The following is a 26,766-nucleotide window of genomic DNA, read 5'->3' as shown; positions in this document are numbered from 1 at the left end:
AGTTCTCCTGTATCTTGCATTTGCCTTTCGGAGTATTATGTCTATGTTTTAGACATAATACTCCAAAAGTCACACACACACAAAGTACAGGACACTAAGCTTGGAGATACTGTGATTAAAAAGGAATTGGAAATAATTGTCCCAGTGACTGTGGATGTGCTTATGGAACCATGTCTGTAGCATTAATGAGTGAGGGTCTGGAGTCACTACAGGTACAACAACTGGAAATCATCCATAGGAAGAGCACAATGGTACTCTGGCAGATGGATGGGAAAGCACAACTGAAGGCAGTGGAATTACATACATGGAGAACTAGCAGATGGAGAGAGTGGACATGATACTGGTGTACAAGATGCCACACACAACAAATGCAAGGGGGTAGAACTGATATGCAAGCACAGATGTGGTAGGAAGAGCCATCGGATGCAGATGGAAGGAAATTACTTTACCTTTGACCTGTGAAAGTCCTTTTCCCAAAGAGAGAGATGTAAAGCCATCAGAAATAAGTGCTAAACTAAAGATGGGTTGTGTGTTTAAACACTGGCTAACCTGGGTAGGAAGAAGAAACCGCAACTACACATCAGATCTGGCTCAAGGTACAGACAAAATAAGTGGATTGCCTCCTTACATTGTCAAATAATGTAACATAAATTTAATGATCACAGAATATAATGGTTTGGAAGTGGATATATTAGATGACGGCAGAATGCCCAATTGGCTATGGCTGTGCATCTAGAGCTGTACCATGATTAACAGTGGGTTATTCAAGCATAATTCAGCTATTAGCAGAGATGGGACTCCCATAGCAAATCTGACTAAACAGTGACAACATAACAGGCACAGCACAAGGACATATTGTGCCACATGCCCTGTCTTGAAATTGTACCCTGGTGAGTTCCCCTGTTTAGAATACAGGCTGTCTCTTTTCTGGTCACACATGTGTATATGTGTCCATGTGAGTATGCACACACACACACACACACACACACACACACACACACACACACACACACACACACACACACACACACAAACACCATCTGCTGAAGTGCATGCTATGCTTGTCAAGAAAGGTACACCAATGCAAAAAACACTGAGACTTTCCTATGTGAGGTGCAAGTTACATAGACAGTGTCATAAACTAATGAGACTTCACTTCAGTGTCATAAACTAATGAGACATCTCTGAAAAGAGACATAGAGGAGCTCTCTGATCATTTAGCCCAGGCCGGTATGACCCTGACCTTGAGCAGCATCTTACCCTCACCTAGAATGATGCCACAGTATAAAGACAAAATGATCGATTTTAACAATTGGCTAAAATTTTGGTGTCATTCAAAGGGGATCCAGTGTCTGTCAGCCTGGGATGACATGCTCGACAAGCCACGTTGCTTCGCTAGGGACGGCTTGCACCTGTCACCCCTGGGCTTTCGGATATTGGCAAAGGCTCTTGCCACCCCCATAGTGCCTTTTTTAGGCAAGGCTCAAAAGTCAAACCCACCTCCATAGACAGCACAAGGAACAAAAAACTAAGGGTAATGCTGCTAAACGCCAGAAGTCTTAACCTCAAGATGCATGCACTCAAAGCTCTCCTCAGTATGGAGAACATCGATATCTGTGCAGTGACAGAAACCTGGTTCAAGACTCCAGAGAGCACCCCAGCACTACCAGGTTATACCTCATATCATGCTTTTCGGCCCCAAAACCCGGACCGAACCACAAAAGGAGGGGGAGTTTCCGTATTTATCAAGGATATCCACACCGCCAGGTTAGTGGCATTGCACGAAGTATCGGAGACCATCCATGTGCAACTGACAGTGGACAAGACTGCTTTTCAGTTTATAGCATCCTACAGACCACCCTCTCAAAGTCAGGAATCCCACTCGGCTTTCCTGAAAACATTGGAGAACATGAAGATCTCTCCGAACACCATTATATGGGGGCGACTTCAATTACCCAAATATAGACTGGGAGCATTGCTCAAGCCCCAGCACCTTAGCCCAAAGGTTCCTGGAATTTATAAACTCAAATGCTATGGAACAACTAGTCACCACTCCCACAAGAGGGGACAACATACTAGACCTGATCATTACCAACATGGGGACTCTATGCTCCATACCAGAAGTATATCCCTCATTGATAAGATCAGACCATAAATTAATTTCACTGGATATCCACATCCCCACCCCATCCCCAGCCCAGAAAACCACAGTGAAAAACTTCTCAAAAGCGAACTTCACACTTCTCAAAACTGAAGTGGAATCCTTCAAGGCCCCAGGGCCAGTGGAAACTACGGCCCAAACTGCAGAATCCTATATAAATGCATTCTATGGACATCTCCAGGAATGCATGGATAATGCTATCCCAAACAAAATCAAGACCCAATCATCTAAAGGCAGGCATCCAGTCTGGTGGACCCCAGCCATAAATAAACTGTACAACAGAAGGAGGAAGCTACTACATGATAGAGCAAAATCCCTAAAAGGGAAGGCATCTCTGATCAGTACTAGCAAAAAATGACGATCCCTCATAAAATCCTCCAAGGCCAGCTTCGAGAGAAAAATTGCACAGGACACTAAAGACAATCATAAGGCTTTTTTCAATTATGTTAGGAACCTGGGATGCAACTCCCAGACTTGTTCTGAGTTGATTCTAAACGACAAAAAATACACTGAACCCACAGACATCGCCAATATCCTGGCAGACAGGTTCAGTGCAAACTTCTCCACTCCCTACCCCCCAAAAGTGCAAGTATCTATCCCGGCAGAGTGCAGCCTCCCAAACATCTCTGATGCTCAGGTGAAGGCCGCCCTCTCCAAAGCAAAAAACTCTGCTTCCATGGGACCAGATGGCGTCCCGGGTTGCGTCCTACATGAACTCCAAGAAGAACTAATCCCTCAAGTAAAACTGCTGTACAATCTCAGTCTCACTACAGGATATGTGTCCAAAGAATGGCGTACAGCAACAGTGGTCCCACTCCACAAAGGTGGCGCCTCTGCGGACCCTGGAAACTATCGCCCCATAAGCCTGACTAGCCTAGTCTGCAAGGCTATGGAGAGGATCATCATGGAACTCATAAACAAAGACATTGGGGACCTACAGACACTAGATCCTACCCAATTTGGCTTCGTCAAGGGCAGATCCTGCCTTTTGAACCTGGTCGACTTCTTCAAAACAGTCACCAACGCCATAGATGAAGGGAAGGTAGTCCACACAGCCTATCTGGACCTCGCAAAGACATTTGACACAATACCCCACTCGGGCATCATAGATAAGCTATCCAGCCTAAATATAAACCCCTATGTCACAAGATGGGTCGCAAACTGGCTCAAAGACAGAACCCACAGAGTCAGAGTTGCTGGAGCCATGTCAGACTCGAAACCGGTCACAAGTGGCATCCCACAAGGTTCTGTCCTGGGACCTCTCTTGTTTGGTATTTACTTTTCTGAGGTACAGGCCAACGTGGGAGGACTATGGCTCACCAAGTTCACAGATGACTGCAAACTGGGCACCATAATCGACTCTCCAGCTGACACAAACATCCTTCAAAAAGGTCTCGCAGAGACGGATAACTGGTGCCAGAGCCATGGTCTAAAGCTAAATGCCAAAAAGTGTCTAGTCATACCCTTTGGCAAAAACAATGTGCCCACAAATTACCACATAGGTGGTAACCCATTAAGTACAGAGAAAGTAATTAGGGATCTGGGGACCCAAGTTGATAGCAATCTCTCCTTTGACAACCACATTGCCAAAGTGGTTAGAAAGACCTTCTACATAGCCCACCTCATCATGAAAGGATTCACATCTAGATCAAGAGAGGTAATCGTGCCCCTTTATTCATCCCTCATCAGGCCCATCATAGAATACAATGCCCCTTTGGGATGTACCTTACCCGACACCTGCAGCAATTAGAAAGACCCCAAAAGTACCTCACCAGGAGGATCAAGGGACTCAAACAGATGCCATATGCTGCTCGGTTAAAAAAACTCCAGCTCTACTCAGTTGCATACCGCCAACTTCGAGGCGATCTATGCCTGACATATAAAGCTATGTCCAACCCAGAATTAATGGACATGCTCCACCTCAGTAAATCTAAATCCCTTAGAGCCACTCGCTCGAGGGACTTGAACCTCAGCACAGAAATAAATAGAACATGCTGGAGGGACAGATTCATAACCCAGAGGCTCCCTTCGCTCTGGAATAGAATTCCAATTCATGTTAGACAGAGCACCTCACTGATTTTCTTCAAGAAGAATCTTGATGAGTGGATGGGGGATCGTAGGTTTGTCCCAGGGATTACTTCCGTGTCACTATTAGACAGAGGCACAGTAAACTAAACTTTAAAAAGGGCACAGTATACTCAAATCAAGGGGTGGCGTAAGCCAAACACAATTGGGCTAGGCTTATAAATGCCCCAGGGCAGACAGCCTAGTATGAACCTATGAACCTATGAACTTTGGAGACAGAGTACTGCTTACTGCATCCGCTTAATGTTTAGTGCTGTGAGCAAGCTGGTCATAGTTATTTCAATTTTCTGGATTACAACACCTTCAGATATATCCAGCTCCCAATAATCTTTAGCCCTGCAATGATTTTGCTGACCCTAATCCACTCTTTTTGTCCCAGAATTATCTCTGCCATCCTTCCCTATCATCTGACCTGATCCAAGTAGCATCTGTCTGAAAATTGTACAGGAAAAACAAAAGCTACATTCCAGCTTGACAATGTGACTTATTTGGTGTGGTCATCCATTACATCTATGGACTCACACAGTCGGAGGATACAAACTGCCCCTTACAAAAGGACTTTCCCTACCCTTTTTCTGTAAGTGCAATTGCATGTTGTCAGAAAAAGGACAGAGGGCATTAATCCTAAGATGATTTTTTGAGAGAGTGAATTTTGTTGTTCAAATATTGCAAGATCTCCTGTTGCCAAAATAGTGCGTGATTTACGCCTTCCTTCATTTCCCTTTCTAAGTAACCATGACAATCTTTTGTTGGCTATAACAGACCAGCATCTTTGTTCTGTCTAAACTCCTAGATAAAGTTTTATTGTTCTGTGATTTATCTTTTAGATGCCTGATCTTAGAGAAAGGCTATGTGGATTAAACTACAGACGAGTTTTAAATTTGATTCCCCTGTCCCACTGAAGTGTTTGGCTCAGGATGTACTGTAGCACTGGTATCTGTATGTACCTACTGTAGCACTGGTATCCATGTGTACCTACTGTAGCACTGGTATCTGTGTGTACCTACTGTAGCACTGGTATGTATGTGTACCTACTGTAGCACTGGTATCCATGTGTACCTACTGTAGCACTGGTATCCATGTTTACCTACTGTAGCACTGTTATCCATGTGTACCTACTGTAGCACTGGTATCCATGTGTACCTACTGTAGCACTGGTATCTGTGTGTACCTACTGTAGCACTGGTATCTGTGTGCATCTATTGTAGCACTGTTATCTATGTGTACCTACTGTAGCACTGGTATCCATGTGTACCTACTGTAGCACTGGTATCCATGTGTATCTACTGTAGCACTGGTATCCATTTGTACCTACTGTAGTACTGGTACCTATGTGTACCTACTCTATCACAGGTATCTAAGTGCATCTATTGACTGGCTTGTAAAGCAATGGCTGTATGTATGCTGTGTATAATGCTTATCACTTACACAAAACTTACAGTTTAGTAACATACATTTATACTGAAAAATATTAACAATCTGAACATCACTCATTTTGTTCTTCTTGGTGAACAGAACTGCTACTTTTTTACATTTTGAGTTAGGCATTTCCCATTGAAACATGATATTTGTTAGGAAAATCCATAACTGGTACTTTGTTCTATGGCATAGAGGGTATTTTAAACACAGAATTATATTTTTTCTGTAATATTCATGGAAAAGAGAGGAAATAACTGTCCTCCTAAAGCATCAGAACATTTGTCATCTTCAAGCTTTGTTTCAGGATCTAGCTGCCAAGTCAGGGCTGTTGTAAAAAGGGAGACACATAGTCACCTACTTCCATTTCCCCTTCTTTTTTTATTTGGTCCTTCCTTTAGACCATTTGTCTCCTTCCTTACCCATCTCAACCCCCAAATGTCCCCCGACTGACTGTTTCAGCCATATTGCCCACTGAGGCTGTCTCTTGTAGAATATCTAGAATGTAAACTTGATGGTTTGCAGCCCCCCTGTAGTACAATAGGTTTAGTAGTATGAAATAAGTGTATGAATAAATAAAGGTAAAGGGTTTCCAAGAAATGATAACCGCACTTTGTAGTACAATAGGCTTAGTAGTATAAAATAAGTGTATGAATAAATAAAAGTAAATGGTTTCCAAGAAAAGATAACTGCACTTTGTAGTACAATAGCCTTAGTAGTGATGAAGCAACTATGAAATAAGTGTATGAATAAATAAAGGTAAAGGGTTTCCAAGAAATGATAACCATACTTTTGACCACACTGATGGAAGCAGCAGTCCCTTCTTCTCATAAAAATAAGAAGTTTGTAAATTTAGCATGTAGGGAGAACTTTATTGAATTCCAAACATTATAGGAATCAGCTTCAGATGGTGCAGGAACTGTATGAACCAAACAATATAATTTATTAAACAAAGTAGTGTCTCATACAGAACCATAACAAAGGACCATGTAGGACCATGTAGTAATAGTTGCAAGCTGACATTTTTTACATGATAGAATGAAATAAAAAAAAAAATCCTAGCTTGAAAGATTTACAGTTGTTTTAACATAAATTAATACAATGGTATGTTTTATTATAGGTTCATAGGTAGGTACTAGGCTATCGGCCCAAGGGCCTACGTAAGCCTAGCCAGCAAGGTTCCCTGTCTTACTCCACCCAAGAAAGTTATTTTCCTGTGCCACTGTCGAGCAGAGACACAGAAGTGATCCCCGGGGTGTATTTCCTATTTCCCATCCACTCATCAAGATTTTTCTTGAAGAGTGCTAATGAAGAACTTTGCTTGACATAGATGGGTAGCCTGTTCCAGAGTATGGGAAGTCTCTGGGACAGGAATCTATCCCTCCAGCATGTCCTGTTTATTGTGGTAACAAGGTTTAGGTTCCTTGAGCATGTAGCTTGGAGGGATTGGGATTTCTTTAGGTGTAGCATGTCCAACAGGTCTGGGTTTGACATAGCTTTATATGTTAGGCGGAGATCACCTCGGAGGAGGCGATATGCTACAGAGTAAAGCTGAAGTTTTTTGAGGCGGTCAGTGTAGGGCATTTTTTTGAGGGCAGTAATCCTCTTTGTGAGGTACTTCTGTGGCCTTTCCAGCTGCTACAGATGTCTTGTGACCATCTGTTGTTTTCTGTAGTTAACAGGTACAAGTCAGATGAAATATATTTTCTAACTTTACTTTTTGTGGCATTCACTGCTCAACTTGCCACTATCTACTGGCTAGTTTGCTACTGCGAACACTTACAGGAAATGTGCAGATGTTTGTGAATTACCTACATGTAAAAACTCAATGATGTTAAACCATTGGTGATGATGTTCTTGAGTCACAGTAATCATAGGAAGTAAAAGGTTATTACAACAGAGGTCACTTGTGTCTTGCCAATAACTGCCCACAGGATCTACCAACCCTTTCAAGGAGAGCAAGGCCTGTAGCTCCCAGAGTCTATTTTAGAGTACCCATCTAATTGTCTAAGCTATGTTTGAAGGCAGACAATGAATTGCACTGTTTGCCATGCAAGAGGAGTAGAGTAGGCACTGGGTGGTGGTCCTGTTTCTCCAATCTGTTCTGTTTATTCTATGCTGAAGATTAGGGTCGCTTGTTCTAGTGTTGGCTACGCTATCTAACACATTGAGGAAAATAGTTCTCAGATAATGGGGTTACTGAGGGTATGGAAAGCAAGTCTTTGGTCTCCCCTCAAGAATGTATATGATACTGGAAGTGACTCCATCCTCTCCTGATAGCTATGACTTTGAGGCCTGAGATTCCTTTTGTTAGGAACCTCTGTGGTCTTTCAGGTTTTTTTGATATATCTAGTGAGATATGTGCCAGCTGGTGCATTTTATTTTATAATTGCTCTAATAAGGGCAGAGTATAAGTGAATGGTAATTTCCTTGGTTTTATAATAGATGCCCTTGATGATGATTTGTGATATATAGTAGGACTTTCAGACTACAGTCCCTACATGATGATCAAAGGAGAGGGAGCCAGCTACCCAGGTTCTGATGACAGACTCATTGGAGAGTGGAGTGTCATTGATGCAGTAAGTGGTAGCAATTTGTTGCCTTCCAAAGGAGAAGATACAGCATTTTTTGTATTTAAATTGAGCCCTTTCTCAGTGCACCAGGTGTTAATGTTTGAAAGTTACATTTGAAGGGAATTTGCATCACTGGTTGATTTCACAACTACATTAAACTTGCAGTCATCAGCAAACCTAGTTAACAAAGAGCCTTCTGATCAGTGCTAGAATCGGAGAAATAGATGCCAAAAATGAAATCGCCCAATACGGACCCCTGGGGAAATGCCATTGGTCACCTTTTCCTTAATTGTGGAGCCATCACTGACCCTGACCACATGAGTTCTGCCCTTGAATCAATTTGCAATCCATCTTACTGCATAGGGATCTATGTTTAAGGCTATCAGAGTGTATACAATTTCATGGGTCTATATTACCAGATCGAAAACCCATTTCAGCGAACACCACAAGACCGGCACATATAGCGCGAACTATGGTAACAGCGAACGGTCAAAACCGTGAAACACGAAATGTCAAAGTGTCATGGCTGGCTCATCTGCGGTATAGCTCCATAAGGTAAGTGTGCAATAATTACGGACCTTAGGGTTAGGGTGCGGGTTAAGGTAAGTGCATAGATAGCTAATGTATGTAAGTTTAGTGTAGGGTAGAAGTAGGGTTATGTTAAGTGTATGTGTGTGCATTATTTGTTTTGTTTGGGTATATGTCTGTAGGGTAAGTGTGCGATAATTACGGACCTTAGGATTAGGGTGCGGGTTAAGGTAAGTGAATAGATAGTAATGTATGTAAGGTTTAGTGTAGGGTTAGAAGTAAGGTTTGGTTAGTGTATGTATGTGTTTTATTTATTATGCTTGGGTATGTAGTATGTAGCATGGGGTGGTATTGGCTGACTATGACGGTTTGAGATTTGAAAATTCATGGTTTAGGGGGTTCGGTGTATTTGCGGTTCGCTATACATGTCGGTCTTGTGGTGTTTGCTAAAACGGGTTTTCGATCTGGTAATATGGACCCCAATTTCATCATGGGCTATGGTGTCAAATGCATTTGCTAAATCCAGGTAGCCAGCATGAACGGTGTGACCATTTGTGACCTCTTCAAAGAAGTTCACAAAATTGAGGAGGCATGACCTGCCCTTAACAAATCAAACTGTTGCAGGTTGAGATTGATTAAAGTCATAATGTCCTGGTTTTATGAGGTCAGTGATGATGCATTCTGAGGATTTGCAGACAAGACTAGCAAAGCTAATGGGTCTGTATTTGCTTGGGTCAGTGGTGGGACTACTCTTATAAAAGGGCATCACCACTGCAGTGCACCACTGTTCAGGAACATAGCACTGTGGCAAGGCTTAGATCGAACAACGTAAGGAAGGAAATAGCAAGGGCCTGCTTAAAATCATTTATAAAACGACCTGGTATGGTGTTGAGACCCATTCAAGAAGTACGTTTGGTTATGGACAGCAATTTAACAATATGGTCCTTGAAAATAATAGTGGGGGTGACTTGGGTATTTTTGGGGTGGATTGAAAGTTCTGAGGGAGAAATTTACAGCAAACCTGTAAGCCAATATGTTGATGATATTGTTAGGGTTTGAATAAGAGGTGCCATTACAGATAAGTTTTGAGCAGTGATGTGAGCTCCTTAGTCTTCTAACATAGCTGAAGGACCTGTAATTATCCTTAGTCTACATTCATGGGAGACTTAGCTGGTCAATTTCTTACTGAGCCATTTTCTATTTTTATTGTGATGAGGGGTTTTGGCATTACAAGTAGTATAAATAGTTTCCTCTTTCTGTTGTGAAGTGTATTTAAATCTACTGACCAACTGGGATGTTTGTTATTGAATTTGCCTCCTTGTTTGGTCCTGGTGGCAAAAGCCCTATCAATGCATTTATCTAAATAAGCAAAAACATCCTCGGTATAGGTGCCTGCATATCCCAGTTCAATTCTGGAGGTTAGCATGGGATAATTTTGTGATTTCATTGTACAATTGTAAGAGGTTATTTTTGAAGCCTTTAAATAGAGTGGTGCTGGTAACCAAAAGGGAGAATGTTCTGAGAGTAAAGGTGACCAGCTGATGATCAGACTTAACAACTGAGGGATCAACCATGGGCAGGGAGGGAGCCAGAGCTAAGGTTGTAAGAACTAGGTCAAGGGTGTTACTGCCCTTGATTTACGTACAATTTGATCCATGGAATTCTAATTCACCAAATCTAAGGAATGTAAAAGTGCAAGTACTCCAGAATACTGAGAAGTAGTTGAAGTTACTGAGGATTAGAGATCCATCTGTAATAGAGATGTTTTCTAGGAATGTCAAGAACATATCATTATCCTATAGGGCCGTGGAAGGGGACCAGTAGCAAGCTGTAAGTTGAAGCTCCAACTTACCTATTCTAAACTGGAGTTCAATGAGCTCACTTGGAGGGTCATTATTTATCACTTTTGGAAGAGATGAAATCCCTGATAAGTGAGACCCTGTCACCATTGCCAATGGGCTTGAATGTGTGATAGGCAGAGAACCCAGGCACAGATGGTGTGCTCTCATTACATTTAAACCACGTCTCAGTCACTACAAAAACATGGACATGTTTCAGATACAGAAATGCCTCCAAACTGAAGTTTCTTATTAAGACTCCTGGCACTGAGAAGTGCCACCTTGATGTTGTATAATTTATGATTGATATTTTTTGTTGGTTACTTCAGGATGTTTATTAAATGAATATGTAACAACCTGAAGAACAGCAGCAAGACAAAATCCATAACTGGCCACAGAACAAACACAAACACATGTTTAATAAAAAACTCAAAACTCTAACGCCTCGGCTTACAGCCTTCCAGGAGTAATACAAAACACACAGCTTTACAAAGACTTTATATAACACCATTCAACAATTAATTACTCAATTACATAGTGATTGTTTCCAATTAATCTCTAAATTTAAGCCTACAGGTACCATAGTATTGAACTTTAAAATGTAAACAGATTCTTTACAAAGAAGTTTGTTCTTAATATCACATATTTCACCAATTTTTATAAAAAACTTACTCTAAAACAGAAGCTTTTAACAAAGAATGATCAGCATTATGAACTGTTTTAAAGTGCATTGTAACATTACTTTCTATTTTACCATCCTTTATGTTCATGTATTCTTACTTTAAATTTCCTTTTGCTTTCTCCTATATAAAATAAATTACAAGGGCAGCTGAGGGCATATATTATCCCTTCAGTATTACATGAAAAGCTACCACCAGGAGAAAACAATGCCATTTATTTTCTTAAAATTTGTAACACAGAAACATATAGAGCAACCACCACAAGGGCGAGTGCCCCTCATGGCAGAAATTATGTGCAGTGTCTCATTAGGCATAGAAAAATAGCTAGAAACCAAAAAATCTTTCAAACTTTTTCCTTTTTTGTAGGAAATACAAGGACTACTTGCTATTATTCTCTCCATTTCCATGTCCTGAAGTAAAAATTTCCAGCAGCTATATAATATTTTATTAATCCTATTACTCAAACTGTTATACACTGAAACAAAATATATCTGATTTTTGTAAGATTCAGTATTATTCCTTTCTCCATGCATGACCTTTTGACACTGATTTAACCCCAGTCTAAATGGTAAAACTCTTTGTAAAGACTTCTTAACTACATTGTAGTTATAACCCCTATTAATAAACATGTAAAAAGTGTACCTGCACTCTCTTACAAAATCCCCCCAATCACTACAAATTATGTGCATTTGAAGAAACTCCCCATAGGGTAGGGCTTCCAGCAAATGCTGGGGATGAAAACTAGCCCTATGCAAAAAATGGAAATTATCGGCAACTTTCCTATGTACTGATGTCTTAATGCCCCCACCATTAACACTCTCAGAACTAAATCAAGGAAATGAACCATGCTACCACACTGTATGTCATCAAATTTCACACCATAAACATTTTCTTCTAAATCCAACCGAAAATTCATGACATTATGCCTACCACCTTTACAAACAAAACTTAAATCATCTATGTATCTGTAATAGGCAATAACATTATTTTTCACAAACTCATAATTATACAAATATTCAAGATCAAAAAGTGCCATAAACAAATTTGTATACATGGGGCAAAAGATGCCCCCATGGCAGTACCCTGCAACTGGTGGAATACACATCCATCAAAGACAAAAAAATGATTTCATAAACAACATTGTGTAAGTTCTATTATGTAACAGGACAGGGTAGAATTGCCCAAAAAAATAATTCAAGGCGTTAATGCCATCCTGATCTCTAATACTAGTGTATAAACTTTTCACATCCATAACCACATAGTACATATCACTACTCTACTTAATGTCCTGTATTTTCTCCAAAAAATCAAAAGAGTCTTTTATATAAGACTGTAACTTCATAACATAAGACTTTAAATATTCATGTATAAGTAAGCCTATATTGGTCAAAAAATATCTATGGGCACCAACATTAGGATGACCAGGAGGGTTCTGCAAACTTTTATGCAATTTAGGCAAACAATAAAAGGCAAGTAATTTACACCCACCCACATCAAACTTTCTATCAACATCCCCTTGGGTCAAATAACCTAGTCTGACCCCCTTCTCTGATAACACCTTATATTGTGTCATAGCATTATTATAGTCAACAATGTGACACTTTCTATAGACATCCTCATTCCTTAGATGTTCATAGCACATGTTGACATATTGTGTATAATGTACAATAACTATTTTGTTCCCTTTATCAGAGGGCTTAATTATAATATCTTTTCTTTGACTTAAATCAACCAGTGACTTCCATTCAGCCCTACTCAAATTATATGTAACATCTTTATGTTTATCAAAACTATCAAACAGTTGTATTATATGATAGTTAAGCATAGCAGGAAACTGTTTTATTGTCTCATTAATATAACGGGGAATAAATGCACTTTTAGTGGAAATAGCATGTGTATCTAACAAGCGATAAGCATTAACATCAAAATCTGACATACAAGAAATAAAACTTTCATCAGTGTCATGTGACATACAAGAAATAAAACTTTCATTCCCTGAGTCAGCATGGTCAGAAACTTCAATATTCCTTGCATTGTTTGTCCTATTAAAAAAGTACTTTAAATGCAATTTCCTAACCAGGAAAAAAAAAACATCTTGTTTTAACATGTGAAGGCGAGGAAAAACTGTAGGTACAAACTTTAAACCAAATTGTAAAATATGGCACTCATTGTCATTTAAATTGCAACCTGACAAATTCACTAAACAGAACTAAAAGACACATTATCCAAACTTACTGGTAAATTTTCAGTTCCATCTACCTCGTTTAAAATGAGGTCTATAGTCCAATCTAATATGAACATTCTGTCCCTGAAAGTTCTTATTCCTTTTTCTGTTCTGTTGTCCACTCTGGTCATCTCCCTGTCTACGAAAAGTTTTCATGACTCCGGACACTGGGCATTGGGAAGAGGTGGATATGTAGCTGTAAGTTGAAGGTCCAACTTACCTATTGTAAACTGGAGTTCAATTAGCTCACTTGGAGGGTCATTATTTATCACTTTTGGAAGAGATGAAATCCCTGATAAGTGAGACCCTGTCACCATTGCCAATGGGCTTGAATGTGTGATAGGCAGGGAACCCAGGCACAGATGGTGAGCTCTCTTTACATCTGAACCACGTCTCAGTCATTACAGAAACATGGACATGTTTCAGATACAGAAATGCCTCCAAATTGAAGTTTCTCATTAAGACTCGTGGCACTGAGAAGTGCCACCTTGATGTTGTCTAATTTATGATTAATATATTTTTTTGTTGGTTAGGTCAGGATGTTTATTAAATGAACTCTGCCAAGAAAAGGTAGAATGGGGTCAGCAAAAGCTATCCATCCTTGGTAAAGCAAATAGGATTGTCGATCATCTTGTCTTAGGGAGATGCATACTATTTCCACCTGGAATGACATCATATAGCATGGACTATGATCATATCATAGTTATACTTAGTGGAGGAGAAGGTCTTAAAGGTTCTTCAAACATCAACAATTCTAGCTTCCAAGAGACAGCTGACTGTAACCTGTCCTTGTTCAGCCTGATGAGTATGGAATCATTGTACTTAACAATGGAATCACCAGTTACTAGGATGTTTCCAAAAGTTGATTTATTCTTGTTAGGCTTAGTGGTGTTTTGTTGTTTGTGACATGTTGATGAAGGAGTGCATGTAATTAGATTATTTGGGGGAGTTCACTTATGCCCTCCCTTATGAAGTCTAGAAGGCTTGATGATGATGTTGCATTTGTATAAGAAGTGGGTGAAACAGTATGATACTCACTTCATACATGGGATTCCAAGAGCGCTGCCTACTACCTAGCTATGTGTTTGCATCTCTTTCAGATTGAATCAGTTTGGTTGAGCAAGATTCACTTTCAGTGAATATGAGGTAGTTATTTCACTGCCTTAAGATACTAAGTGCTAAAAGGCTGGCAATCGCAGACAAAGCAGACTGCTGTCTCTCCATGCTGGCCAGTGCTATTATTTATAGAAAGTAAGTCCATAGGACATAGCAATGTGCAGACCTGCGCAGCAGGGAGCAAGTCTGATTCAGTCCATGCAGTTGTATCCAGATCAGTGCAAACCATTAAAGCTCAGAGCTGACTGGTACCAGTTACCAGAGAGAGGAAGGAAGAAAGACATTTTACACCGATGACTAAGGGGGAAAAATTCACTTGTGCACATGAACCACTATCTAGCTAGAACTATGCCAGAGGTGTACTCTGCAGATCCCAGCATAAAGCAATCAGTAAAAAATAAAAAACAATAAAAAAACTGCTGCAGATTTGACCAATTAGTGCTCGACTACCAAAACATCTGACGTCACAGCCACATTTATTCAATGGTAAACATGCACTAAATCCCCTGACTAATAGTTCCCACTAACACATATTATTATATGGCATATTACTAAGAAGTATTTTGTTTTTCAGGTGAGTGAGGTTAACTACGCTTCTCCATGAAGTATGACAACATAGGCTGAAAAAGAGGAACTGCTTTAAAGATGTACTTCACATTTATTTTAACATCAAAAGCTATTTTTAAGGTGCTTTAATAACCACCAGGTGGCGTCAGAAATTAGTTAACAAGTCAACACAAGGTTGCTGATATTATGAAGCAGGGTTTTCTGATTTAAGTAACAGAACTTGTAGACTTCTGCAACTTCTGGGAGAATTCTATGGTATAAGGATTAGGACATGTGTCTAGCATCCTAGCAAACCTGTATGCCTGACCAAGATTTCACAAATGACTAGGAATTGTTCAGCTGTGTCTGAATTCTGCTACACTATGCCAGTGCTGCAAAACTGCAGCATCCCAGGGATGTCTGTACTGTAGAAAAATCCTGTAGCTTCGGAACTGCGAAATCCTAGGCTAAAGTATTGTAATTTGTGCACGGGTTGAACAGACACACAGATCAAATAACTATGCTTGTGCCAGATCAGCACAAAAGCTGATTGGTGACTAGTACTACATGCATAAGAGTGTGAATGTTACATGTCTTAATTAAAGCCACACAACTGGAGATGTAGCTTTAGCAACGTTATTTATTGTTCTTGTCTTATACAGTGAACTAAGCATGCTCTGGAGCATAGGACAGTTTTTGAGTCATTGTTGTACTGCTGAAATTTGCTCATTAATGTAACAATTCTCATTCCAATTTTGAGTGTTGTTGTTTACAAGTACTTCCAAGGATGGATACATTTAGTGCACACAATGTTGACTATAATACAGTCCCTCTCTCTTTAGCCTACATATCCAGAAAGGAACATTTTGGCTGTTCCAAACAAAATATAACACCCATTTTTATAAAACATAGGTAGTAATCTAACAAATGTATGACTACATGGGAAGGGGTTGAGAAATGAGGGGTGTGGGGGTCGAGGCATGAGGTAGTGGAATGGAAAAAGAGTGTCACAACATCTCCCAGTAGCCAGCAGTTCTGCCAATATACAAAGAAAAAGAGTGATAAGCATTTTTCACTTACCATGGCCTTTCTTAAGAGTGACATAAGGCCAAATGACTAATAAAAATACTGTGCAGTGGAAGTACACCATTTTGTATGGTCCCTTCACAGCCACATATTGGGAGCAAAGAGGTTCTGTACAACAGTTACAAATCTTATTGAGTTTTACACATGATATAAAACACAGATGCTAAGAATTTAGCTGTTCATCTAGCAAAAATCCAGGGAATGTGATGATCCTAGAAACAGCATTTGTAGCATTGCTATAGATGAGCTGGAAACAAATGAAGAGGATGTGTTTTCCTTAGAGTTATCAGGATTACTTTCATTTTTCAGCAGAGGCTTGCAAGGTTAATCATCATCTCGAGGTATTACAACCTCAAGGTTATGGTGGTATGGGGACAATCTTCCATGAAGGAATATGCCATTGGGAATTCACCCAGAAATATATTTAATGACTGTGTTTTGACTGCGTCAAATGTCCAGTTCAAGTAACACTGTTTCCAGATCAGAGAAGGCTGGAGTTAAGTTCAGTACTATCCAAGCATCCTTCCGTTTTGGAGAAATCCAGTGAGGGAATGCAGTTTCTGCTTTGGATACAGTAAGAGCAGCACAATACACATCATCGTGCTTCTACATTACATTGGTATCCCCACCATGTATCCATAATGGTTTAGGAAAAACAAGTAATGGAGCTCAGGTATGATATGGCAGGGAAGCATGGTGTTTCAGTGATAAGATCTCTGCCTTACAGCTTCAGAAGCAAGGCTTTACTACTGACTTCCAATCACTGTTTATGTGGAAACTGCATGTTCTCCCTGTATCTGTGTATGTTTTCTGGGTACTCTGGTTTCCTCCACATCCCCAAAACACACTGAGTGAGTAGTTACTCTAAAACTGTCAATATCTATTATATTTGCCTTACCATGGTGGCCGAGGTCATGGCTGAAGAGAGTCTGAGAACTACTCACTTACTTGGTTAACAAATTAATAAAATTAAAAAGTATAGCACTCTGAGGTACCCTTTTGGTGAGTGAGATACCAGGAGATACGGAGTTCTGCCTCTCAAACAGGCAGTTGCAGAAGTACCTGAGGTCACTGCGACTGCTGGCTTTCTATAATGTACACCATAAATTAAAGCACACCTCTCAACCTGCAGACATTGAAAATTGGAACAAAGGCCCTTGAAAAGTAGGTACATCAGCTAAAGATATGGACATCTGATTTGAATACCAAATCGCACATTATTCTTCCTGCTTTCAGTAGGAATGTCGGATACTACTCAGAAACACATGTTCAAAAACAGACAGTGACAAAAAAGATGGAAAAATGCAGCCACATTATGAAAGCGACAATGTAAAATCTGTAGAATGTAATGAACATTATTGCAAAATTCTACCACACAAGGTCATTTATTTTTGCATCAGAAAAAGGGAGATGTAAGCTATGTGTCATATTTGTTTAAATTATTGTTTTTACTAGAATTTTGGCCATGCAGTGTGGTTTTCTATGAACTAGAGAGCTTCAAAAATCACATGTGACGAGGGGTATAAGCCTGAAAATCGTGACATATCTCCAAAAATAGGGATATCCTATGCATGTTAAATCAGGCCTGAAAATAGGAACATTCCTCCAAAATAGGGACAGTTGAGAGGTCTGGTTCGAAGGCTTCAAAACCTCTAATAAATAAAGAAATATTGTGCCAGAATGACTATCTTCTCCATTCCCACAAATTATATTGTTAATTAGGTTAAGCAGGAAACTGACAGAACCATCTTTGAATCACAACATTAAACAGTGCTAAGCTCTACCAGCGCTAAGCTCTACCGTGCGACCAATGTGGCTCCACTGCTTTGTGCATGCTGCTTCCTTGCACTACTGTATGTATCATACTAGGCTTTTAAATGGTATGTGTATAATAAATGTTATATACACTGTTTTTGTAGGCTGTTAAATGGGCTCCTTATTAAAATGTCGACACTGAAAATACCAAGTGCCAACAAGCCAAAAACAAAAAAACAACAGAAGAACGAGTATCAAAAATTGCTCTTCTCCTTAACACTCCCCCCCCCCCCCATGTGGGGGCAAGCCTCCCACACCCCCTGAACTTATGTATCCCAACTCAGAGATTGCCATACCTCAGAGAAAAGGGAATATTCTGAGAAATGGCATCTTGGACTTAGTATATATAAGTCTGATCTTTCAGCCATTCAGTCTCTGCATTTTGGGACTCTCTGTAGTGGGTCCTGACATTTCAAATGGTCACCATTAAGGATACTGAATACTGTATTTGCAGCTCAGGTTTTTGGTAGGAAACTGTGACATGTGAACTGCACATTTTATTATAGACTTAGATCATAGATAAAGGCCACTTGGCTCACCTAATCTGTCCACAGGTGTCATAATTCAAGGGTACAATATTCTAAAAGCACACCTGGTATGCTATATCTTCACAGAGCATGTTAGTCATGTTGCTTTTTCTAGGTATTTGACATATTTTACAAATGATTTTAGGCTAAATACAAGCACTGCTGTCTGAAACCAGTTTAGTGATTATCTATTTATTTTTTTCACAAGTACATGAGTTCTGTTACTGCAATACACCTTTAACCAACAGTTTATTTATTTTTCTTCCACCTAGCATAATAATTATCTTTTGTCTGTTCTACATATTCTTGAATTGTTTCATTTTTTTCCACCCATCCACCAATGTTTTTATAAAAATGCTTCTCATATTTCCCTTAAGTCTTTCAGTGTCTTCATTTTGTATACTTTTGTTTTATGCTTGCTTGCTTGCTGTGAAAGATTATGCCCACTTAGACTCTGTCTATGTAGGTCCCCTTGAGGTTCTTAGAGGTTTCTATAATATGCTGCCACCAACATCTCTTTTCTTCAAAAGAATACATATTAAGTTTTTATAGTTTTTCCTTACATGGCTTCTGGTGAAGACCAGGCATAAATATTTCTGGCTCCCTCCAGCAATGCCTCTCTTCAAAAGGGTACATATTAATTTCTCGTAGTCTTTCCTTACATGGTTTCTGGTAGAGACCAGACACTATTTTTTCTGTTTCTTATGCAATTTCTCACTTTTGTCAGTTTCTTTAAACTGTGCCTACTACCCTCAATGTTTTAACCAACTGTGTGTATACAGGAATAATAACTTCTTGTTCTGTATTGGTGATGTCACTTCCTGTGCTGCTTTGCCAGTACACCAAGGTCCTTCTCTAAATTTGCTATTGCTTTTCAAGTTAAAATATCTTACTAAAAGAATTTACTTGCAAAGATCAACACAGAATACAAAAAAAGAAAAGAAAACAAAATATATAAAAGCTGTCATCCATGCAGCCACAGAGATACTGGCATCCCTGGTGCTTAGGGCATTTTTCAAGTCCTAATCCTTCCTTAGGCAGGATATGTGTGTTCTGCATCTCTGTGAGGTCTGGTATTCCTCTTCATGCAGTACATGCTTCTATGTGCCTGCTCAGGAAGGTTATCACATTCCTGGCTTTGGTGAACAGAATGCATGACCCAGGACCTCTCCCAAATGTCACCACCCTTTCTCTGAGGGATTACAGAATAGGGCAGTCCTGTTCCACTCCTTCACATGAGGAAAGACATGACCAGCCTCCCCATACCAGAAGGTACCAGTGCCTCTAAATGAACATGGGTTCCCAAGTCATAGTCTGGGCTTTATCCCACTACAACAATGGAGCTGGCAATTAGTTTTCTTTTTGATGGACCAATTTAAGGAGTACTCCCCATATGCACTGTTCTAAAAGTTTTGGACTCACTTCCCAGTGAGCATGAGTGATCCATGCATTATATAGTGTTCCAGCTTTTTAAGATGCAGTTATAGTATAATTTCCCTATCCAGTTCTTTAAAACTGATAAATAAGTTGAAATGACATGACAGTGGAAACCCTTTCATGATTTAAAGTTAATATCCTGTAGTAAGTTTCTATCAGACCATATTTTTGCCTCCACCTGTAATGCATTCCCCAAAAACTTTAACTTTGTTACAGTCCTGTGCTATATGATGCAGATCAGCCTCCTGGCTCTCACACCTGGGATATGAACTAGAAAGGCCAGGACAGCAACATCTAATCCGGGGTATGCGGCATTCATTATGGTACAGTCTCAATGTGATACATTTAATCTAGGGTCAGAGCATTCCTCATTGCATGATCCCTCATATGCAACATATTATTAAAGGATTCTTGCTCTCAGAGCTTAAGGTTCAGTTTGGTGCTGGGTTTATAAAAGTGTAATAGCTTTACACATAAGATAACTTTCACTAGGACCCTTACTGGCATCCCACAGTTCTAACCATGGTTTATTAATGGATTTGCAGTGGGGGATCTAATACCCCTTGCAGCAAGGAAGCCAACTGTTGTCACTTAAAATAAATTGCTTGTCTGTGAAGGTGTGATGCTTATAATTCAACCAAATGTGACTCCCTAACATCAATCAGTAAATTCTTAACGCTAATGAAATTTGACCAATCTACTCTGTTTACTGTAATGCCTACATTTTCTGTAAGGGATAATACAACACCTGCTGGCTGCTGCCCTATACTGTAACTAGTCCAATGTTTACACCTTATACTCAAGCAGAAAAAAAGTAGCCATTCTCACCCTCAAAGTAGCCTTTCAGGCTGGATAAAATAAGTGGTGACTAGCCATGGAACCTCCTGGACTGAAATATCCAGGTTTGTTAACATGATTGTCTCCAGTTTTACATGGTAAGGCATAAAACATTTTTTTTGGGAATCCCATGCTATAACAATTGGATTTTAACAGCCGTTAGTGTCTTAAAACATTTAGGGGTAAATCTCTGATAATGTAGCTACTAGGTACATTTGGAATAGTATAATATACAATGAAAGTTGGATTCTTTACATTCTTTGCATAGTTCAGCTTACACAAACTTCTTAATTTTTTAGAAAAGTTTAGGGATAGATGTTATATATGGTCTTCATGTTTCTTTTTCTTACAAAAAACTTTAAAGTACCTAAACTTAGCCAATTACACATTTTACTCTATGAAGTGGGAAATCAAAGTCTAGTACCAGTTTTCTGAACTGTTTTAAAATTAGAAATAATTTTCATGCTACAGCTTTTGAAATGTATTAAAAGCATCATAGGAAAATACTTCTAACTTTTTAATGTTCAGTGCTCAGTGTTCTTTATTTCAAACTCAGGGCCTCCAAGGAGACTTCATTTGAGTTTACCAAGAATCACTGAAAAAGTGTAAACATCCTGATTAAACTATTTATCATGTGCACCCTTAGAAACCTCTAGATTCCAGCCCTTTTAATATCCAGTGGTAAACTATTCCAAAGCTTGTCAGTTCTTCCATGAAATGATCTTTTCCCCTAAAATGGTATTGCAGACAGGGTACTTCACTATTATTCATTTATTTCTAGATCTGACATTTCTCTTTTCATTCATTCCTCAACTGGTGAGGTTTGGATCTGATACATGCATCTGATTCGGCTGCTTGCACCAGATCACCGGCTCCAAGAACTCTCAAGTTCCTTTTACCCATAATGCCATGCCAATCTAACATACCCCAGATCTCATTTGCTGCTCTGGAGCATTTCTTGGAGCTATTCAAGTTTTATATTACTGTTGGTTCATGAGTTAGCTTCTATTTGTACTTTACTGTTTTCTTTTCCTCCATCCCACATTCTGTAAGCTAGTTTAACAATTTATTGTTCTTTTTGAGATAATATTTTCAGTACTGTTTCCATTCACATTGTCGGGACCTCTTCAGTACTTGATCTACCCTTTCTTCTTTTTCTTCCTTGTCTATCTCTTTCATCCCCTTTCCAAAAAATATCTATTTTTTATAGTAGTTTATTAAAACAATTTTCTCTATCCTAAAGTTTAAGTGCATTATTCCTGCTTGCTGTGTTGTGGAGTTTTCTGATATATCTGATAAACCATCAGGATTCAAAAAATGCATTACTGTGAATACAAGTTTCCAAACTCTGATGCCCACAGGGAATGCATGTACTGTCTGGGTCCTGGTCTCCTTGAACTGGACTGTGTTGTCTGCTCTGGTTTCAACTCTAGGGCATTAAAAGATAGCAGAGATAAATTAGTTTTACAAGGTCTTCTCCCTTCTTCTTCTACTTCCTCAGTTGCTGAGGCTCAACCCCCCTCCAAAAAACCTGACAAAAACAAGTTTGAATTTAGGCTAAAGGAGAGGGAGTCCTGTAAAAGGTCTCCTGATTGTTTGTTGGCTTTAGCAGTATGTACAAAGTCAGGTCTGTCTGTCTCACATCTGACAGTTCTGAAAGCCAGGTCCCCTTGGATTCTATCTTCACCACTTCTCTTGGATCCAATTTCATCCAAGCTCCCTTCTCCTTTCCTGGAGGGGTCCCCATGAAGAAACCCCAGGCCTTCATCCACCATTAAATCTTCCAGAAGTCTCCTGGAAGCAAAAGTGGACAGAATGATGAGGAAGTTCCTCAGAGTGCAGATTTAGATGGGGGTTCTCCTGGCCCCAATCCCAACCAGATCTGTGAGTCATCATTTGACCACCTCTGCATTGGTATCTCTTTCTCCAATCTGACACTGTGTTTCAGAGTCTTCTGATCCAAGATCCCTGGGGGTATCTTCATGGGATCTAAAAACTATTTGTTCTTTAACACCGATAGTTCCCATGAGCCATCTGGCACTGAGTTTCTCACAACCAAAGCATTGGCACCAGATCCAGAGGATTGCAGTTGACTCCAAAGCTCTCAGAGCCATCTCTTCCCCTCAGGGCATCAGATAGCTCATGTCAGACTTCGTCCTCTGGTGGAATAATGGTAGGGTTAGAGGAACCGACTGTCTGAGATATTTTGGTGTCAGTGCTATTAACTTCTGTCTCCCCTAGGCATTCTGCCTTTGAGGTTGTGGTGAGGGTTTTATCCTTGGTTAGAGAAGAGACATCCCTGCTCCCCCTTGGATCAGACAACCCTGCCTCATACTGTTATTTGCTCTGAGCCTCAACGATCCCTTCCATTGGGACAGCCAGCCCGAATGAGTTGCCAGCCGGTACTTCAGGACATCATTATCTCTTATGATGCTTAAGTAGAACTTCCCAAAGAGGAAGTCCCTTGGATGATAATATGTAAGAGGAGGCACTTAGATTACCCCCAGGGAAACTCTCACAGAAGACATTGATTTTGATGAGGGGAAGGGGTCCCCCAGATCACCACTTGAAGATGGAGCTCCTGAAACAAAAAGGTGGTTGGTCCTACGACACCCGCTCCCAGGAGAAATCATAGTTCCTGGAGGCATTTGGGTCTGGTCCATCTACTTCTTGGGTGACTCCCCTGGCCAACGAGTTCATTGACCTTGTTTCATAGCAGTTTGTAGAAGGAGCCAAGCACTGTTGAGATGATACTTAAATGACTAGACAAAATTGTATCCCCCCCCCCCACAAAGACTGCACTCACTGGCACAAGGGATTGCCAGTTGATGCCATGATTGTGGCTGAAGCCACAAAGAAAGAACTGGCAGAGCAGAGTTCTTCTGTACATCCCCCAACAAAGAATCTAGTGCTTTGGACAGATTTGGGAAGCATGTGTATGCTTCAGCAGCCTTTGCCCTCAGGTCACTGAATTACTTGGCACATTTTATGATAATGCAAAAAGATCTGACCAAGGACCTTGCCAAACCTCTTTCTGTGTCCATTACATCTGAGGATGAAAACAGAATATCCTCACAACTGGACACACTCCAATCCATCTTGAATGCAACCATGAAGTTGATCTCCCATGCTGTGGAAGGTACCTCATGGCCTGCGGGTACAGGAATAGCCATCAGTAGACATGCCTGGATATGTTTATATGAGTTTGCAGAGCCCTTTAAGTCTTTGTTCGTCAATGCACCCTTTGACAAATCTTCTTTGTTCATCCCCAAGGTTGAAGACATGCTCTCCAGGTTTGAACAAGAGGGAAAGACCCTGTTTGCCATGGGTGTAAATTTGTCAACCCCTCAAAGACCTTTCTCTAGAAACTATCATGGAGACAGAAAAATGTGGTTTAAGAAATCCCAGGGTCCTTTCCAGTATTCACACATAGATAGTTCCCCCGGGGTAGAGGAGGGATCTCAAATGGAAGATACCACCCGTGTGGCAGAGGTGGCCCACAGAACCAAGGCTTCAGGGATTCCTTCTCAGATAAGTTTTATCAGCACTCCTGAAAGGAGGCCTGACTGTTCCCCTCTGTAGGCAGACGGGGGCATTTGTCTCTGCATCAGAGAGCCTGGCTATCTATTGCAAAAAAATCATAGGTGCACACAATCGTATCCAGAGGTTATACCATACCATTTTCTCTAACCCCTCCTACCAATATAAAGAAAATCCTCGATATTCCACTCAGAAGGAAGCAGTGTCTCTAGAAATAAAACAGTTGCTAAAAAAAGGATTCATCCAAGAGGTCCCCTCCAGACCAGAGGGTCCAGAACTTATTCAAGATTCTTCTTGGTGCCAAAAAAAGATGGGGGACTTGAGACCAGTTCTAGATCTCAGTAAATTAAATCAGTTTGTACAGTGTTCAAAGTTTCTGATAGTCACTGTTCAGTCCATTTTGCCTCTGCTGCAAAAGGACGATTGGATGTGTTTGATAGATCTTCAGGATGCATACTATCACATCAAAATGAACAGGTGCTCCAGAAGATATCTGCGATTATGGCTGGAAGCCAATCACTACCAGGTCAGAGCACTGCCCTTTGGTCTAACCACAGCACCCTGGGTGTTCACCAAATGCATAGCAGTGGTAGCCGCTCACTCAAAACTGCTGGGATTGCAGGTGTTTCCATATTTAGATGACTGGCTCCTACCAGCCATCAACTTCTGCAGGCAAGGGACTACTTTTTCCAATTGTGCATTCATCATTATCAGTTATAAAAAATCTCAGCTTACTCCTATACAGAGTCTGGAATAAGTGCTCATCTGGACACAGTCAGTCAGATAGTCCCTCTGCCCTCTACCCATATACAGACACTGAGGTCCCAAGTCAAGAGATTGATTCAATGTTTTTCTCTTCCAGCCCAATTAATATTACAAGCCCTAGGATCCACGACAGCAGCTATAACCCTTGTTCCTCTGGCTAGGTTCTACATGCAATTTCTTCAATGAACACTTTCAGTCTATTGGTCTATTCTTCAACATCAAGTGCTCCAGTCAAGATCACACAAAGGTGAAAAAGATATATTTTTCGGTGGATTCGGCCATCCATTTGTTCTTCCCTTACCCATGGTCACAGTAACCATGGATGCCTCCCAGTTGGGGTGGGGGTGGAGGTGGGGGTAATACTTGGGAAAGACAGCCAAATGTACGTGGTCCGCCGAAGAGGCCAAGATGCATATCATTGTCCTGGAGATGAGAGCAATCCTCCTAGTACTGCAGGACTTTCAAGACTTTCTCCCATCAGGGACAAATGTCATTCAGAAGGACAAGATGTTGGTGGTCTGGTACATCAACAAACAGGGGAACCAGATCTTACCCTTTTTGTTGAAGCAACGAGAGTGTAGTAATGAGCAGTCTCTTCTGGTTGCTTTCTAATAGCAGCACACATTACAGGGAAATCCACCATGATTGCAGACAGACTAAGCAGGTCTGATGCCTCATGAGTGGTTTCTCAATGTCAAGGTGGCTGAGAAAATTGTCCATCAATGGGACCAGCCATGCTGCAACCTATTCGCTTCTGCCCTCAACAACAAGTGCAGCAGTCTCTTTGCTGTGATCCTTCCAACCGGAGAGTCACCAAGAGATTCTGTGGTACACAATTAGCCCCCGTTCGCTTTTATGCTTGCCCACTGTTACCTCTCATTTTCAAATTTCTACAGAAAGCATTTCAATGGAAGAAAACAGTTATCCTCATTGTACCCTTCTGGCCTTGTCAGATTTGGTTCCCTTTCCTATGACCTCACCTTTGTCATTCACCCTGGATTCTGGATGCAATTCCAGACTTCCTGTCTCACCAGATGGATATGACTCACTCAGACATAACATACCTCATTATAGGTTCATAGGTTCATAGGTAGGTACTAGGCTATTGGCGCTAGGGCCTATATAAGCCTAGCAAAAAAATGTACCCTGGCTTTCGCCACCCAAGAAAATTATTTTCCTGTGCCCCTGTTGAGCAGAGCCACAGAGCCATTAATTTCTAGACAGCCCAGGCTCTCCTCCCCATTCCATCATATCTTATCTTCACAAAAATCTTCTACTAGAAAGATGTACAATAGTAAATGGAAATTTGTTTTCTGTGCCCTTAGCAAAGATCTGGATACTTTTTTTCAGCACCTGTGCCATATATCCTCAAATTTTTGGCTTCAGTTTTTAATGAAGGGGGTAGCTTCTCAGCTATTAATGTTCAACTGGCTACCATTTCTAATTTCCACCTGGGCGACAATAACTCTACCTTAGCCTGTTCAAAACTATGCAAAGCATTTCTCAAGGGAGCATATTTGCTTAGATCACCTTTAAAAGATCCTACTCCTTCTTGAGATTTAACTGCCATGCTTCAGGCTTTAACACAATCT

The sequence above is a fragment of the Protopterus annectens genome, chromosome 7.part1, assembly GCF_019279795.1.
Source record: "Protopterus annectens isolate FY-2018-M chromosome 7.part1, PAN1.0, whole genome shotgun sequence".
In the NCBI taxonomy this organism is placed as follows: domain Eukaryota; kingdom Metazoa; phylum Chordata; order Ceratodontiformes; family Protopteridae; genus Protopterus; species Protopterus annectens.
Note: the sequence above shows the minus strand (reverse complement) of the source record.